Below are 18,496 nucleotides of genomic sequence, written 5' to 3' on the forward strand. Positions count from 1 at the left end.
GTTTGCATGCCCAAGAGGAAATCACATGCATGGCATAAGCCTGACCCAGAAATATTGCAGGGAGGAGGATATTTTGTGCGAATAAGGAAGGGCAGGGACTGCAAGATGAATCACCGAAACAATAATTATCCTGAGGAAAAACCTTGGAGGGTGGATTAAATGTGATAACTGCCCTTTCAAGGTAACAACGTGAACTGTCAACTCTCCTGAACTGTTAGAAACACTTTAGCACAAAAAGAGAAAAAGAAAAAAAATTTGGAAGAGCATAAAAAGTGATCTGGCCAAAGAGGCACCCTTCAATTCCAAACTGATAGGATTGAAGCTTGTAATTGTTACACACTATGCAACAGTAACTGCTTCCAAAACTATTTTTAGCACACCACACATATAGTGAAAATAAAGAAAAAGACAGAGTTGCCATAAAGCCAGGAAATAAACTTTTGAAACTATTTAGCTTTTGGCTAAGCAAGGCAATTGAGCTACGGCATTCCTGAGTGTGCATGATAGTCTCTGATAAGGTGAACTCCAAACCATCATTTTCTCTTCCAACTCCAAGCTGTAAAGTAACAATCAGCACTTTGAAAGTCCACCACACTTGAATCTTAAGGCCCTATGTTCACTACAGGGCCAGCAGTGGTTTTATAACTAGTTTACTATCTGACCTGGTTAGAACAAATGTGGCTGAGTCATGTTCACACATCAGCGTTTTTTGCTCCACAACACAATCATGTGTGTGTCTGCATCTACCCTCTGGCTAAGTATGTTTGTATCAGTGCAGGCTCGGGATATCTGGGCAGTGGCCCCATAATGCTTCAGCAGGAGCTAGAGTGTCCAGGGGACACACACAGAATAGGACCAGCAGCAAGTCTGGCAACGCACCCAGAGATGTCCTCCTGCCCAGAGCTAGAAGGAAGGAGCAGCAGCCAGACTGGTTACTCAGCTATGTTTGTTTACGGGCTTCTCTCTAAAATACAAAAAACAAAAACAAGAGGGCCAGGCCACCAACAAGGCTGATTGGTAAGCATTGTTACCAATCAAGCATTAGCCACATTGTGTGGGCAGACAAGTCATGGGCCTGACTCCGCTCCCACTGCAGACAATAGCAAAACTTCCATTGATGGATCAAGCTCCCCGTTTACACCCTCCAGGTCACTGTGGTCTTAGCTACAACAGGGGAATTTTAGCAAAATATTCCCAGCCTTGCCGCTATTGGTGGGAGCCCTAATGTTCACAGGTGCCAGCTTCCTCCAGGCCCTGGGGATGCTCAACCCCTGCTCCACCCTGCCCCCCCCTTCCCACCCAGTTCCGCCCTCTCCCCCAAGCGCACCCCATCCCCGTTCCTCCCCCTGCCCCTCCCAGCACCTCCTGCACGCCGCGGAACACCAGATCGTTGTGGCTAGGGTGACCAGACAGCATGTGTGAAAAATTGGGACGGGGTGGGGGGTAATAGGTGCCTATATAAGACAACCCCGAATATCGGGACTGTCCCTATAAAATTGGGACATCTGGTCACGCTAATCGCTGTGGGTGGGAGGCATTGGGAGGGAGGGGGAAGAGTTGATCGATGGGGCCGCCAGCAGATGGGAGGCCCTGGAGGGGAGTGGGGGAGCTTACTGCCAGTGCATCTTCCAGCCCTGGAGCACCCATGGAGTTGGCACCTATGCTTATATAGACAAGACACCAGTGCCTTTCAGTGTTTTCACCACTGGGTGAATTAAATCTGCTGATGATATTTTAAACACTGGTTGCTGCCAGAGCCTTCACTACATTAAGGCTCCCATCAGTATGGCTAACCTGATGACAGCACTTTTGCTAAAATTGCCTTGTGTAGACTTGGCCTGACCGAGTTACTTACTTGGTTAAAAAAATGTAGTGTAAAATATCTTGTATCACTCATTCTCTGTATTGCACCTGATCAGAAAAGATCACTGTCAAATTTGCACTAACACCATTTGTCAAATAAGCCAGAACTAGAAAGACGCAAAGCAGTGGCAAACAATTTCTTACGCTGCTTTTTGGTAACATTATTTTGCTTTGATGTGCAGCATCCTCTCCTCTCTACGTGCAGACACAAAGGTAAAAAAATCACACATTTTGCACCCATGGAATGCAGTATCAGGCTCATAGTGATGTGTTTTAAATAAATGCTTTCCCTGCAGTATTTAGAAACAAGCTCAACATCTGCCAGAAACACACAAGTTTAAGATAGTTATGAAAAGTATAAGCAGATATAGACTTCCCAGAATACATATGAATTTGGGAGAGAGGATGGGAAAGTCTGGACTGGGTGCTTCTCAGGCACTTCTTTCTCACTCTGGTTGTGAGTGCTTAAATTTCATAACCACAGACAGTTCTGAACACAAACCTCCACCAATTTAACACTCTAAAATCTACTGCTGTGTAGTTAACTACGTACATTATTTACAGTGAAATACTCAATCAGAACAGTTGTCCATCCACTCCAGTATCCAGTCTCAGAGTGATCAATATCAGATGCTTCAGAGAAAGGTGTAAGCCCCCATAATGGGCAATTGCACAGTAGCTGATCATAGGGAATATTTCTTCCTAACCCCAAGTGGTTAGTGTTGGCTTATGCCCTGAAGCATGAATGTTTATATCCTTTATATATTTTAGCCTAACTGTGGATGCTCTCATTATGCATACGAGTGTCTAGTCCTTTTCTGAATCCAACTAAATTCTATCAGGCCTAGTGGCAATGAGTTCTACAGGCTAATTATGTGTTGTGTTAAAAAACAACAACCCACACACGCATTTCCTTGTACCAATTTTATATGGATGCTTTTCAATTTCATTGAGTTTGAGAGTAAAGAAGGACCTTCCATTTGACCGTCTCTAGGCTAGTCATTATTTTATATACCTCTGTCATGTCTCCCTCCTAAATTAAGCAGTCCTGATCATTTCGGTCTCTCCTCACACAAAGTCTCTCCATGTCAAGAATAATTTTCATTGCCTGTCTTTGGACTCCGACTTTCCCTAAATCATTTTACGAGGGAGTGATCAGAACTCAATATAGTATTCCATGTGATGAGGGTGTATCATTGACATAATATTCAGACTTATTCTATAGTTCATTCAATTCAATCCACAGCAACAGTCCAAAAAAGAAAAGAGTGAGTGAGTGTGTGTGTGTATAAAAACAAACAAACATACATTATATTTCCTTTTTTGGTTGCATATTGAGTAGATATTTTCCAAGCTGCCCACAATGACATCTTGGTCTTTTTCCTCTGAGTGGTTATCATTTTATTTATGACCTAGGGGGAAAGGCTTTAATATTTTTCAACTAAAACCCCAAAACATTTTTAAAGGTGTAAAACACCCCTGCTTCCCAACTTTGACTCAGCTGTGACTAGTGCTGTCACTAGAAGAAAATGTAACATCTGTTGGAACAGATCAGTTTCCTTTACTATGAGATTTTTGTTTTTAGGGCTTTCCTATGTGTACTATAGAAGCTAGAGCTAAAAAGTGATGAACTAGAAGCTAGTATTCATTTTTCCTCATGTCTAAATTATGAGAGTAAGTAATCAGCAGTAAGAGTGAGAAAACCCACAGCCTGTTTATCAATGCCAGGAAAACAATAGTGCACTTTGCCTCTGAAAAGTCACTACACTGAAACAGGAAGCGTGCTGCCAGTTTAATATTAGCCTGATGACTGATGGGAGGAGTGGTACGATTACAAATGTTGTTTGGGAAACGTTTTTTTGACTTTTCTCCCCCCACATCCTCACTATGTTTAAAGAAATATTCACATTTATAAGGACACAAATAGTGGCATGGAGTCTAATTCTGTAGTGAATATATTTAGGATGCTAGTCACCCAAAGACTGTGCCTAATACGTATGTGTGAGCTGCCTCCATGGGCCTTGGTCTGTGAAGTACAATGATATTAGAAGATAAAGTGCTTTATTATAGCACTGAAGTAACATATGCTTCTGTGCTTCTTCTGCGAAGCAGTTTCTTTCTAGTGCCACCTGCGGTGGGGTTGGATTACTATTTCTTAAATGGACAGAAGAACATGGCTGGAGGGTAGCAAAAAAATGGCAAGACACACAGGCCAATGTAATGGTTTTAAAATAAAAGTTGTTTTAATTCAGTGCTGCTTGCTTAACAGACCTGGAGACTCAGGTCCCATGCTAATCTACAGGCCAGGTACAGCCTGGACAGTGGTAGTGCAAACTTCCCCACACCGCCCCTTGCCAACCTGCCTCACTTCTGATCAGCAAGGCTGTAGGAGTGGTTTAGGCCCTGTGCCCTTTCAGTCCTTGTCCACTCTGCTCAGATTGCTGGGCAGCATTCACTTGGTTGCTGGATATTTGTTTGTAATATTTTATTAGGTCCTGTTTTTCTAACAGTCTTCCCTGGAAATTTGGAGACTTAAAATAGGACACTTCGGTGTCTTCCTGTGCTCAGTAGCAACCCCTCATTCCTCCTTTCCAGCAGGGGGCACTGCTACAGGCTTTGGAAAGCCATTTGCCCCAGACCCCAGAGAAAGCAGCAGCAGCAGCACTTTCAGGTGGAGGATGGTAGCTTCAGTGCCACCTCACCACCACCTCCAGAACCTGGTGGGTGGAACCAGCACAGGTGGTGAGGGGTGTGTGGGGAGGGGACAGGTGTCCCTGCTTGTCTTGCACCTTCACATATACACAATAAGAACTCAACAACCAATTTTGAATTGGAGACAGTTGTCACTAAGTGCATTTACATCTTCCTCCCTTCAGGCAAATTGATTTCTGGGATCAAGTGATGGTCCCTGTTATAGAGCTTTGGGTTCTAGTTCATTAAAGGACACCATTTAATCCATCTCAGGACATGAGGGGTGGAGGCAAAAGGTCACTGTGTGTCCTCTTTATGCCCTCCCCCGCAATCCTGGGGCCAGTTCAGTCCAAGGTCTAAGCGAGAGTCGTTTCCGAGGCCTTTCTGGCAGCTGGGGATTGGGAGCACATGCGGGCACACTGGATCCACCTAACCTCAAGGAGGGTCAGGCTGGAGTGGTGCAAATCTAGCTATGCTGGCCCTATGCCAGGGAATCCTTGGGTGGCTAGCCAGCCACGCTGGCCTTGTACCACCAAACAGAAAGCACCTGCAGCAGGGGCCAGCATCTGGCCCATGTTTCCTGCATTTGGGGGAGTTGGGCGGGGGGAGGGGAAAATCAGCATTTTAAAAATTGTTCATTAAAAAAAAAAGTTGCAGAAACTCCCCTCCAGTGAATTTAGGAGTAAGGAAGGATTCCAGAGAGGCAGCCAGGGAGACTAACTCTCCCTACAGCACAGCTCCAGCATGGGTCTCCATGGCCCGGAGGGTGGCAACAGCACCAACCCAGGAAAAGTGTGTGTGTGCCTGGGGGCAGGTGACAGATGTCTCTGTTTGTCATTCTGACATTTGATTAGGGAGATTTAGAAAGTTTTATCTAATATGTAACCTAACTCTAAGAGTAATTAAGTATTCGAACAGGTTGCCTAGAGAGGTTGTGGAATCCGCGCCATTGGAGGCTTTTAAGAACAGGTTAGACAAACATCTGGCAGGGATGGTCTAGGTATGCTTGGTCCAGCCGGATGGCCTAGATGACCTCTGGAGAGCTCTTCCAGCCCTGTTTTCCTATGATTATGTGTTTCTATGGGCAGCAGAAGGCTGGTCAGAAAATGGAGAAATAAATTTATGACATTATTTGAAAGTGATTCTTGTTTTAAAAAATATTGCTTTCTTTCTTTGCCTGATTTGGATTTTTTTTTTAAGTGATGGCTGGGGAAAGAATTTTCAACAACAACTGGGAAAAGAAAAAGATGGAAAAAAAGAGGAAAAACAAAAAAAGAAGAAAAATATCAAAAGAAAATATTGAAAAAAAAAATCAAATATGGATACATTTGTCAGAGATGGACAATATCCCGAACAAACCTTGTTGAATTAGGGTTAATTCCATAAGATTTAGGTTAGTACCTTTGGGGTACATCGTGTTAAAAATGCAATAATATATATGTTGTTGTGGCATTGCATGTACCTTTTCTAGTAGGGAGCGGGGATGCTAATGTACTTCCTCCATCATCAGCCTTTGAAGCCACCCCTCCCCCAGTTCCCCAAGGAGATTTGCACATACTTGCACATTGTTTTTAATATGTCTTCTCTGTAATGCTTTTAAACCTTCAGAATAAAGGCTTACTTAGAAAGAGCTGAGTGGTAACTTATATCTGTAGCAATCACTTCTCAGTCTCTGACAAGAAAGCAAGCAGATCTATATAGGCAGACTGTCTTTGCTGGGAAATACCCAGGGAAGGCAGGGAGCTGTGCAGCCTGGACATATTCTAGTCAAAGGGGTGAGATGTGGATCTCCACCCAAGGAAGGCAACAGCTGGGGAACTGGAAGCCTGAGAACAGGTGTCCTTGCTGGACCACTGAGGGGAAATACAGGTGCAGTTGCCCTGAACTGTGACATATGGCAGCAGTGTTTGTGGGATCTGTAACAACGTAAATTGCTTGAGTCCTGTAGAAGTACACAGAGAAAAAAATTTCAATAGTCTTTTCAGAAAAGGAAAAACAAAAAGAGAGATGGGGGAAATGAATGATGAGCAGCTGAAGAAAATTCAACTGATTGATTTATGTGGACAAAGGGAGGTCAGTCAGAAGACAGAACCAAACCACAGTTAGCTGAGTTACTTTGTTCTAGTCACCAGCTGAGAAATGATGGTCTGGATTTGCAAAGAACCTCCAGTCTGCTTACAGAGGGGCCACTGATGGGGAGAATCTTGGCGCCAATGTCTGAAGGGAAGCAGGGAAGAAGCGGACAGAGGTAGCAGCTATGTTCCATCAAAACCAAGTACACCGCTGCAACCACCAGGAGTGCCAGCGCCAGCATGAGAGAGAAGTGAAGGAAACCAGCACCAGTGCAAGGAATGCCAGCACACAAGGAACGCCAATGCCAGCATGAGAGAGAAGAGAAGGAGAAGGAGCGTCAGCATAAGTAGAGAGAAAAGGACAGGGACCATCAATATCAGATTGAGATGGAGAAATTGCACAAGCAGAACCATAGTCCAGGAGGTGGAACCAGTCCCCAGGTCCCTGTCCTGGTAGGTGGTGTAGACTCCAAATTTCTCCTTTGCTTTAGGGAGGGGATGACATGGATGTGTTCCTGCATGTTTTTGAAATGGGGTGTGACTTGAACATGGTGGGGAAAAGGGACATGGTAAGGTATCTGGCTCCACTACAGTCTGAGACAAAGGCCTCGGATGTTTTCATCCTAATGGGAAGGGAGGATTATAAAGATTATGATCATTGTAAACATGTTTAAACTGTTCCTTGAAGTGTACAGGCGACTTTTTGGGGGAGTTCAGAAAAAAGGAGATATGACCTAGGTTGAGGTTTCAACTCAAATTAGGGGTTATGTAAGGAAATGGGGAACTGGTTGGGGGGTTTCTACGATCAAAGAGGTCTATGGGTTAATGGGGATAGAAGAATTCTATAAACTCTTCCGCTTGGACCTGAAAGCATGGTTAATAAACAAAAATCCTAGAGATGTTTGTTATGATAGCTGGAGACCTGGAAGACCAGCATGAGGATTGTTGTCCTGGGTTTGATAGAAAACCTAATAGGGAAGGAATGGGATTAGAGGACAAGAATCGGGCCCAAGCCGAGAGTCACACCCAGTGACTGGGAAACCACCTCCATGAAGCCCTGGGAAAGTGGGGAGAAGGGGTGTGCCAGACGTGGCCAGCAGGGTCACTTTGCTGAGTCCCCATGAAGTGCTGGAAAGGCCAGCTGCACCTCCCCTCACAGAGTTAACTGTGTGACTGAACCTCCAGAGGGAGGGAGTCACAAAGCCATTTGGCTAATGCCATATAATGTTTCCCCCCTTTGCCCCCCGCACTGCGTACATGTCATACTGCACCCTCCAGGTGCAGATCCAGCCGATGGCCAGTGGGAGTAGAAGGGGGTGGTTAATGGGGAGACAATCACAGGATGGAGAGATACTGGGCCTGCTAAGACGACAGTTAAACCCTGTGTAGTGAAACCCCATCAAATGGTCCCAAGGCATGAAATGCGGGTTCAGGTTCCTGGTGTAAAAGCCCTCACTCAACCTACAGCACAGCTCTCAATACAGACACAGGAAGGGCTGGGGTGCTGGGGGTAGGGGTGTTGTCAGATATTCTGTATTCTTTGCTTCTGTGAAATGATGTTACACATCATTAAAAAGAGAAAGGCTAAATGAGGCTCCCTCAGTTAGCCTCAGACAGGCAGGAAGGAGTGAGAGCAAAAATGCAAATAGACTAGCGTGTGTGTGTGTGTGTGTGTGTGTGTGTGTGTGTGTGTGTGTGTGTGTGTGTGTGTGTGTGTGTGTGTGTGTGTGACAGACAGACAGACATTCCCTCAGGAAGTGTCCAAGAGGATTCAGGTTACATCCCCAGCTAAAGCAGACAACTGCCTGAGGAGAGAAGAGATGAGATCACTGTCTGCTCCAGAGAAGGGACCAGACCCACTAACTTCAAAGGGAAACGTGCTGGGCCCTAAAGCCCAGATCAGACAATTAAGCTCTCTGCCAACCCTTCCAGGGAGCCAGAGGGCAGTGGAGCATGATGCTGGCAGTATCTCCAGCCAAAATAGGGACACTGAGGCAGCTGTGGTGCACTGTCAAATCTATAACACCCACCTCAGGATGGGAAATGCCCCAGTAGAGAGTCAGACATCTGCTTGGGAGATGACAAAGGTAACTAAAGCCAGGAAGGAAGGGGGTGCAAATCTCCCACAGTCTGCTTGCCTGATGGGCTGCAAAAACAAAGGATCCTGAGCTAGGTGGGAGAGGGAATTCTGCTCATCTTTACTCGGGGTGTGGGGAACAAAAGGCCTCCCCGATGGGGCAGCAATATTTTCCCCTCTCTCTCCAGAGAAACGGAGGTGAAGTCAGCAGCTGGAGTCCCCAGACCCTGAAACTTAGGGGAGGTGGGGCAGAATCTGGCTGGGGGCGTGAAGACTGTCCGTGGCTTGACTCTTTTGCTGTTAAAAGCAGTGCATGGTTGAGAGCCACTATACAGGGAGGAAGACCTGGCAGATTTCTCCCTTTGGTCCAAAGAATAGCTGCTTGTAATATTCTCAGGGGCTGGGGAACCTTAATCCAGACCTGAGGCAATGGACTCCTTGGTGAACCATGGGATACCACACACACTCTCTAAAACCACATGGGAGGTGGAAGTGGGAGAATCAGGTTTTAAGTTTAAACCCAGATGTTCTGGGGTAACAAGAGTAAGAATGGGCATGTGAAAGCTCAGTCCCATAGATTCCAAAGAGAGAATTTACGTAGGATCATTGTCAAATAACTCCATACAGATTTCCAAAGGAAATATGCTGGCAGGAGATTTGGTATCTGAACAGGAGATATATGAAATTGTGAAACGTAATGGCAAAATGTCCATGCAGGGAATAAACCTGTCCAGGGAATAAGTCAATGTGTTCCCCATGGGTGCCAGTCAGCATCCTAGTTGCACCCACTTCTGTGGGGGGAAATGTGACAGATTGACACTATTTTGTAATATCCTAAACAAACCTTATGGAATTAACAAACTTTAATGAGTTAGGGTGAATGCCTTTGGGGTACCTTGTATTAAAAGTGCAGTTGTGTATGTGTTGTTGTGGCATTGCATATACCTTCTCTACTAGGGCGTGGGGGGGCGGATGCTAATGTACTTCCTCCATCATCTTCCTTTGAAGTCACTCCTCTGGGGAGATTTGCATATGCTAGTTCAAACTAGATCCTCCAAAGTCCAGACAAAGAAAAGACTTGGCTTTAATGCCTGGGCTTTAATGTGACTCAGGGCCTTCTTCCTGATCCTGCAAAGGGACAGAACCCTGATCCACAGAAGGCTCCAATCCTTACAGAAGGATTGGGAGGAGTTGGCCTACTGAGGCCTCATAAGACTATGTGCTTGTTCTGAGTTGGAGCTCTGATGAACTTGTGACCTCAAAGAAACTACTAGGGTTGTGGTGATGCCCAATAAGATTGCATGTAGGTTCTTTCATTGTTTTTAATGTCTTTTCTGTAATGCTTTTAAACCTTCAGAATAAAGTAGGCTTACTTAGAAAGAGCTGAGTGATAATGTATAGCTGTAGCAACCACTCTGTTATCAGTTGCTGACAAGAAAGCAAGCAGTTCTATTTAGGCAGACTGGCTTTGCTGGGAATGACACACTGAAGCTGTGCAGCCTGTCAGAAGATGTGAGATGTGGGTCTCCACCCAAGAAAGGCAACAGCTGGGGAGCCGGAAGGGTGAGAGTGGGTGTCTGGATCACTGAGGGGAAATACAGCCCTGAACTGTGACATTTTCTAGAAAAAAAGTTAATAAAAAAAAGTTTTCTAAATAAGAAATTTTTCAACCAGGTCTAGACAGCAGCAGTGCAAGCTTTGCAATAGAACTGCCCTGACAAAGTGTCACGGAGACACAGCAGTTCAATCTGTGCGTCCATTCAGTCTTTGTCCTCTCTGGGGTAGGGTAAAATTCAGTGGTAATGCAAATTTAATGGTAATACCTTTCAGTTGATTCTGAATGCCTTGGGCCACATTATGATCATTGCACAAAAACCTAAGTTTAGATAAGGTGTTTGCATGTGCATCCGTTAGAGAGCATGGCCAAATAGCTCAGAACGTTTTCCATTAATACTTCACTCTAGTGAAAGGAAGAGTTTGCTGGGCCTGGGCTTGCGTCTGTTGCATTTGCTTTGTGTGAACAGTCTGGCAAATCAGTTTGATGGCAAGAGCATTCACACAAACTGCACGTTAGAGAACTTTCACAGAAAGCAACTTTTGAACTCACATGAGCTAACCATGCTTTCGTCTCGCAGTCACAGATTCAGTTCAAAGCAGGATGAACAGTGATCAAATCTTTTGTTTACCCTCCATGGCTGTTTGGTGGCCTCCGACCAATTGTAAGCACACACAAAAGCCTCCACAGAAATTGGCACTGTTGTTGGCTCTCTGAGCAAACAGGCCCAAGAACCAAGTGATTGATGCTACAAGATACTGAGCATCCGCAGCTCGCTTCTACATCCATACCATTGACAAGGCTCTGGAGACAAAAAAAATGTGGTCTCCTCAGGTAGGGCTGTACCTGTGCTGTGGATAAAGAACTTCACTCCAGTATTCTTAATGTAGCACCTTTCACAAATTCACACGGTGCTAGATCCTCAGCTGGTGCAAATCAGCAGAGCTCTGTTGAAGCCAATGGGGTTACACAAATTTACACCAACTAAGGATCTGTCTCAACATTCCTAAAAAGCTAAATAAAATTGAACCCTTTGTGCCTTAATACTAGTTTGCCTCTATCTAGGGTGACCAGATGTCCCGATTTTATAGAACTAGTCCTGATATTCAGGGCATCCTCCCATCTGCTGTCCCAATTTTTCACACTTGCTGTCTGGTCACCCTACCTCTATCTGACATGGTAACCTTTATATTTTCTCAGTCATACAAAGGTCATGTTAGAACTTGATTAATTTTCTTCTATGCCATTATACCGCTGCAGTTTACAGTTATGTTTGTGATACCTTTTATTTATTTACTCCACAATTGCTGTTTGGAAATTTATATCTGGAGGGCAGTACGAATCATCTTGAAGAGGTTAACTGACCCCATGGTAAACAGCTGTGCATTAAGTAACACTTCCCATAAACACAAATTGGCATTTTAACTTAGTCAGGCGTTTTCCAGGAAAACACATGTTTTGATAGATTAGCACTGTTTATATAGTTTTAAAGAAAATACTGAATGCAAGTTCTTTCGCCTTACTTCATGAGATAAAACACACCTCCACTTATGTAAATAGAGAGAATTTCCTGCCCTCGTGAGGTGGTAGGAAGTTATTTGTAGGACCGTGGAATCCTGTTTTCTGCAATGCCGGGGTTCACAGTTAGCAATTAAAGTTATTTGCTACTAGCAAAGATTACTCAAACAACAATCTTGGTTGGAAGACAAATCAAATCCAGTACAGTACTTTCCCCTCCTTATGCTTCACTGCTGATTTAAGAACAGTTGTTAGGTTATAAGATAGGCCAGGCTGAAGTTGGGGGAAAAAGTTGTGGGACTTTACATACATCACTTGCCATGCCCACATGCCCTGTACACCTGGCTCACAATCCCATCATTGTGATCTTGCTAGGTCCTTGTATCTATCTAGTCATGTTATGAAACTAGTGTTGTAAAACTGTACCTGAAGTGTCACACTCGGAGGCGAGGGAAGAAAGATTCCTTTCAGAGAACGAACATTTATTTTTTCAATTTCAGTAACTGTCATTTATTAATTAAGTTTCTCATTGATATTAGTAAGTTATATTGTCGATATTATACCATAAAATAGTACTCAATGTCTTTTTCAATGCAAATCCCATCCCTTTGTGTCTTCCTCTCCATGAATTCTCTACTGTTTCTACCCTTCCCCTTCCTGCATACTGCCTGCAATGAACAGTTTGCTTCCCCATGATCTCCACATGTAGCATTCCCTTTCCTAATGCCATATGTTACTCCAGCCCCATGCACAATTTTTGAGACTCCTCTCTGCTCACAGAGAGCAAATAGACAATTTCCCCTTCCCCTGTGTTTCTTTCCCCCCGCCCATCTGTCTATACACACTGTCTGCTTTGCACTTCACCATGCGCACATTGACATTGTCTATGGTAGCAAGGTGAGCTTTGTTTGACTACTGGTATCAAGCACAGCTCTGCCTCATTCTTTCCTCAAATGGGATTCCGAATGTTGTGGGAACAGTCAACTGAGTTCAACATAGATTGTAACAAAGTCTGATTAACCTCTTGTATCTAGCATGGTTTACCACTATGGGTGTTTAACAGGGCTGACCATGTCCACACTAGCAGGACTACTGTTTTCAACACCAGTTGAATGGGGTTAAAGGAGCCATGTTTGACACCCATTTTCATAGCGTAGTCACAGCCTGTGGCATGGCTGTGTTTCCTCACTGTGAGGTTGTTCTCCCCATTGTTCACTTTTTCTACATTATTTGCTCCTCCATCCCCTATATATTCCCTAGGCACAACAAACTCTCCTCTACACAAGCCAGCATCTCTAGCTTTCTGGTTCTTGCACCACTCAAGGCCACGTCAAATATTTTCTGGATCAGGTCCACTGTGCTCAAGACCTTCATCTAGCAACAATTATCATCTTTTCACCTCCACATCCAGTTATAAATGTGCAAAGGAAATGTCAGTGTTAAAGACAAAAATAGCAAATGCCTAAGTGCATATTGTGATGAGCTGGGTTTTTTTTTTTTTTATGAATATGGTACAAGCCTCTGTGTGGCTGTTTATGATGGGTTGCTTGCTATGGGGTAATATTAAAAGGGACTGCTAAAGAAACGAAGCAGGAAAGGTAAAACATTGGCCCAGATAAGGAGTATCCATAGACACACTCAAACACAATGGCCAGGCTTTATGGGACGAGAGAGATCAAAGGGAACAATAAACCATTACAGGAGCAGGGGCCTAGAAAAGAAGGGGTAGGAGAAAGTGGTCAGCATGTCAGACTGGAGATATAGGCGGGTAGGCCCACTCTCTCTAAGCAAGGCTTAAGCATCTAGGCCAGGAGCAGCTAAAAGGTTTAGTAAGACGCATGCTGTTAGGCCTCCCTGTGCTATTTTTAACCCATGTCTCTGGATGCTGCATTCCTACTGTAAATATTAATCAATACTGTCTGAAAAGGCTGTGTGGTCCCTGTGTATTAACCACTAGTCACAGCCCAGGGTCCAGACCCCTGCTGGACAAGCTGAAGTAGTCATGGTTGGTACCCAGGGTTTGTAAACCAGGTCTTGGTCTAAGCGTGAATGAATTGCAGAACTCCACCCCCGGAGAGGAAAAGGCCCAAGGCCTGGCACCTGTGGGGGTGCCGTGTACTCAGACTGTGAAAAGGGTCAGTAGTGCAGCTAGCCCCATACACAAAAAAGGCAAGAGTAACAATTTCAAAAGTGCCTCTGTCACTCAGGGCTGGCTCTAGGCACCAGCAAACCAAGCACGTGCTTGGGGCGGCACAATTTCAGGGGCGGCATACCTGACACCTTTTTTTTTTTTTTGCTTCGGCAGTTGCGCTCCCAGAGGTTTTGTTGTTGTTTTTTGCTTGGGGCGGCAAAAAACCTAGAGCTGGCCCTGCTGTCACCTAGGTTCCTAAGTCACTTACAGAGAAACGTAAACTCTTCTGAAAACGTTACTCTTGGGTTTTTTTTGTGTTGTTAGGTGTCTCGGTTACTAGGCTGCACTGCAGTCTCTTTTTGGAGTCTCATCAACATTATTCAAGGTGCATTAGAATGGCAGGTCCATACAGTACTCAGAGGATAATCATGTGGGTCTCTCTTTTTACATTTCCTCACTTGTGGAGAATCCATACCATCCAAAACCCAAAGCACACAAAGTACCTAGAAGAAACTCTCCATTAACCAATAGTAATAGAACTGTGCAGAGGCCAGCAGTTTGGGTTTGCAGGGGTTCATGTAGACCTTTTCTTTTGGTTGCACCCTTTGATTTCCACTTGGAGTCAAGTGTTTGAGTGAACCCAAAATTCAAAGAGAAACTTGACCAATACCCCCTGGTTTCATGTGGGAACATCTGAGTTGTACTTGGTTCACACTCAAAACCAAAAGTCAGCACACGTGTGGCAAGCTAAAATTGCATCAGAGAGGTAGCTGGGTGCTCATGTTTAATATGAACAACACTCTCCAAGATCTGGAGTTTAACCAAGATGGTACAAACTTGGCAGAAAGAAGAACAGGAGTACTTGTGGCACCTTAGAGACTAACAAATTTATTAGAGCATAAGCTTTCGTGGACTACAGCCCACTTCTTTGGATGCAAACTTGGCAGAAGTCTCTGGCTGCTTTCCTTCCAAGCAGCTTAACAGTCAGCAAACTCCAAAAACACAGAAACTAAACAAGACAACTCTTAGCTTTCCCAAGAGCTTTCATCCTGACTTCTGTTCAGCTCAGTCCCCTGTCTATCTCTTCCCCTGGGGAGTAACGTAACTCCTCTAAGGCACTGAGACGATCAGTTACTAAGGTCAGTTGTGCCTAATTAGCTTTCAGCTGGATGTGCTTCCCTGTGCCAATGCTACCCTCTGTCTGGGAATTAACCCCTTGAAACCACAGGGTCACTGTCTAGCTTGGCAGGGCTTTCTCTTAGGAACACCATTAGGGTGACAGTTGGAAGGACTGCAGATTCTCCACCCAGGGGGCACAAAAATCTCACAGGGCCTCTCTCAGCATGCTCAAGATTGTGTTTTGAGCTCACTTCTAGTGTTCCCAGTTTTGGCTGGAGGTATTCCTGGAGCTTTGATCACATGACATAATCTTTAATTAAAGATTAATCTTTAATTCCTGGAGACTCCCGGACAATCCTGGAGGGTTGGCAACCCTACTTGAGATTCTCAACGGAGTTTTCAAATGGTTTGTAAATTCTGCATTTCAAAATCTAAAACTGGTCTAAGTCCCCAGTATTGGTCCTGACATTCTGAATGCCAGAGTCCGGACACTGAGGGACACAGGCAATGGATTATATGGGCCCCTGACCTCCCAACATTCTGGAAAGCAGGCCCAGCTCCAGCAATGTTTGAGCTGGGTTGCAACCAGAATTTTGCTAAAGCTGGGGGCCAGGTTATCTGCCTGGCCACCCCCTACATTTGAGTGGCATTGCAACCTGGTACACGGGGATGCCAGATGGTAGGGTAGCTGAGCTAAATTTGAGTGGCATTGTGAGCAGGTGCATGGGTGGCCCCGCCACCTCTCCATCATCCATGGTTACTTGGGGGTTTTACTCCCCAGGTCCTCAAGTATAAGGACTCGGCCATTTACATCCCTACTGGGGGCTTTGCTCCCTGACCCCCAACAAAAATTTTACAAACCCAGCACCTATGCCCAGGGCCGGCTGCAGCTTTTTTGCCGCCTTAAGTGGTGAAGAAAAAAAAAATTGAAGTGCCGCCGAAGAGGAGAGGGAGTGAATTGCCGCCGAATTGCCGCCGAAGACCTGGACGTGCTACCCCAATGACGGACGGAGTGCCGCCCCAGGCACCTGCTTCCTTCGCTGGTGCCTGGAGCTGGCCCTGCCTATCCCAAGGGACTCTGTTTTATCCTTCCTGAATCCTGACCTGCAGCAGCTGCTTACATAATTTACCCATCCCAGGATGCACTTCGGCAGCCTGCTATTTATTATTTGTTTTACTATTCACTTGGCAGTCTGCAAATGAAGTTGCAAAACTTGAGATATTAAAAAGGGACATTATGGTGGTCAGCCTTGTGATGTATTACAATAGCAGACAACAATGTACCCTGGAAATTTGTAAATGTTATTTATTTATTGTATTTATTGTTTTAAAAACAACCATTTTGGACATAAGTGTATTAATCTCTCAAATTCTGCCCCTGAAAAGATTCTCCAGGCTGACTATTATAGGAGATGTTTTGACAACAGAACAGTGCAGCTATCATTAACCTGATAAAAGGGAGCCAGAGTTTGGGATATTGATGGTATGTGTTTCTAGGATCTAGTTACGAAATGGGCTTTTAACCACATTCCCTCCCATAAATTTGTGTTGTAAGAGACCATCTTTTTAAAGCTTTCTTTTTTGTGGGGTAACTTTGGATCTTTATGCTTATGAAAAATCAGACATCAATAACCTTGACCAAAGCCAAGCACTGGGAAAACTTCCTTACTTAGCTTAGCCACGGCAGCAGTGAATCTATCATATGCAGAGTGTCACTGTTGCTGGCCTGTTTTCTGGGTTTATGGTGGAATCCAAAAGGACTATATTGAGGCGACCAGATTCATCTTGATCTTCTAATCTAATCCATATTTGAGTCTACAGTTTCAGAGCTGATCTGCTAGCGTATTAACTCACTGCACTGCCTAAACCCTAAAAGCAATCCAGATAGAAAATTAATAGAAAACACAATTGTGGAAACAAATGATAAATGATTCGAGGGTATAACTTGGGCCTTGTCTTTGTTCAGGAGAAAGTTGTCGCTACTAAATAAAGAGATGGAAATGCATTCTTTGATTAGCATATGATGACAGTGAATGTATCAGATCTGGAAAAAACTGCTCCCACTTCCCCAGAACATACGCTTTCTCAGAATTGTGAACATCTTGCAAGAAAGACGAAGGCTGTTGGCAGGTCCTCTCTGAGGTCCAGAGAGGCCCAGGCCACTTCCAGCTTTTGAGGCCCCTAGCCATAATAAAAATAAAAAATGACAACACATGAAAACAAAATAAGGCACCAAAAAGAGTGAGACATAATTTGAATATTTTTTTATTTAACAAATGCTTTTCTAGCCTTTTTCTGTGCAAATGTGAGGAAAAATCTAGCTTTTGTGCAATGTCACAGTTGATACACCTCTACCTCGATATAACGCTGTCCTCGGGAGCCAAAAAAATCTTACCGCATTATAGGTGAAACCGCGTTATATCGAACTTGCTTTGATCCACCGGAGTGTATGGCCCCGCCCCCCCGGAGCACTGCTTTACCGCCTTATATCCGAATTCATGTTATATCGGGTCGCGTTATATCATGGTAGAAGTGTATTAAGCATGGCGAGCCCATTCAAACGCTCTTGTCCTATAGTTGGACGATGACAGTTCTTTATTTGCTTCAACACATTGAAGGGGCATTCACCTGAAGCCACCGATTCAGGCAAATTGACAAAAATACACAATGCAATTGTGATATTAGGAAACACCCCAGAGAGTCCAAGTTCAAGTATTTCTTGAAGCAATTCCTTTGGCTTGCAATCCAATTTAAAGTTTGTGGAATATATTCATTTGAGGAAGATGACCTCGTCACTGAGATCTTTTGAGATTTCTTTGTTGTACTGTTGCTGAAATTGTTCAGCTGCAGAAAGTAGATCTTCATTACTCAGTCTGTTGAACTGCCAAAGAAACCGAAAAAGGGTACAAATTAGTCACAGTGTCAATGATGAAAAGGAAGAAGCTCAGCATCGGATTCAGTAGGTAAGTTGCGATTGGTGGAGAACTCAGATGAAATGCCAATATTCTGTGCTACTAATTTGGACTGAGTCAGGATCGCATCCCATTGTTCATGAATCTGTTGAATGTCATTGATAAGACTTTCAGTGTTATCCCTCTCAACATCAAGTGTAGCATTGCATGCTTCAATTACCAGATTAGTTTGGTGGATCATTGTAAGTAGCTTCATCCACAAAGATGACATCAGAATGCATTCAAATTTCGACATGTACTTCTGAATAGACTGAAGTTTAGTTCGAGCCTGTGCAGTGAGATTGAGAGATTCAAGCTCATTTAAAGCCTTTCTCACTGAATTCAGATGCTGCGCAAATGGTTGAACATCATCAATCCGTGCAGACCATTTACTTTTGGACATCCCATGCAGTGAAACAGGAAGATAATGCTTCAGAATTTCCCACCTTTGTGGACTGCTACTGAAGAGATTGTTCATTTGCTGAACAGTTCCAAAGTAAGTAATTGCCTCCTTGCATG

At 44.3% G+C, this 18,496-nt stretch overlaps 1 protein-coding gene across 10 annotated transcripts in view; it reads left to right on the forward strand.

The window, feature by feature from the left end:
- The window catches only part of WNT7A (Wnt family member 7A), a 130,423-nt gene that overhangs the window by 38,712 nt on the left and 73,215 nt on the right, over positions 1–18,496 (forward strand). For 2 of the 10 annotated variants that reach the window (XM_042849595.2, XM_065551183.1), the window contains exon 4: positions 18,324–18,473. The exons of the other annotated variants lie outside the window; for them this stretch is intronic. The gene's annotated coding sequence lies outside the window, so the exon portion shown is untranslated. The remainder of the gene's footprint in view (positions 1–18,323; positions 18,474–18,496) is intronic. 10 annotated transcript variants of the gene reach the window in all.

The sequence above is a fragment of the Chrysemys picta genome, chromosome 7, assembly GCF_011386835.1.
Source record: "Chrysemys picta bellii isolate R12L10 chromosome 7, ASM1138683v2, whole genome shotgun sequence".
Taxonomy (NCBI): domain Eukaryota; kingdom Metazoa; phylum Chordata; order Testudines; family Emydidae; genus Chrysemys; species Chrysemys picta.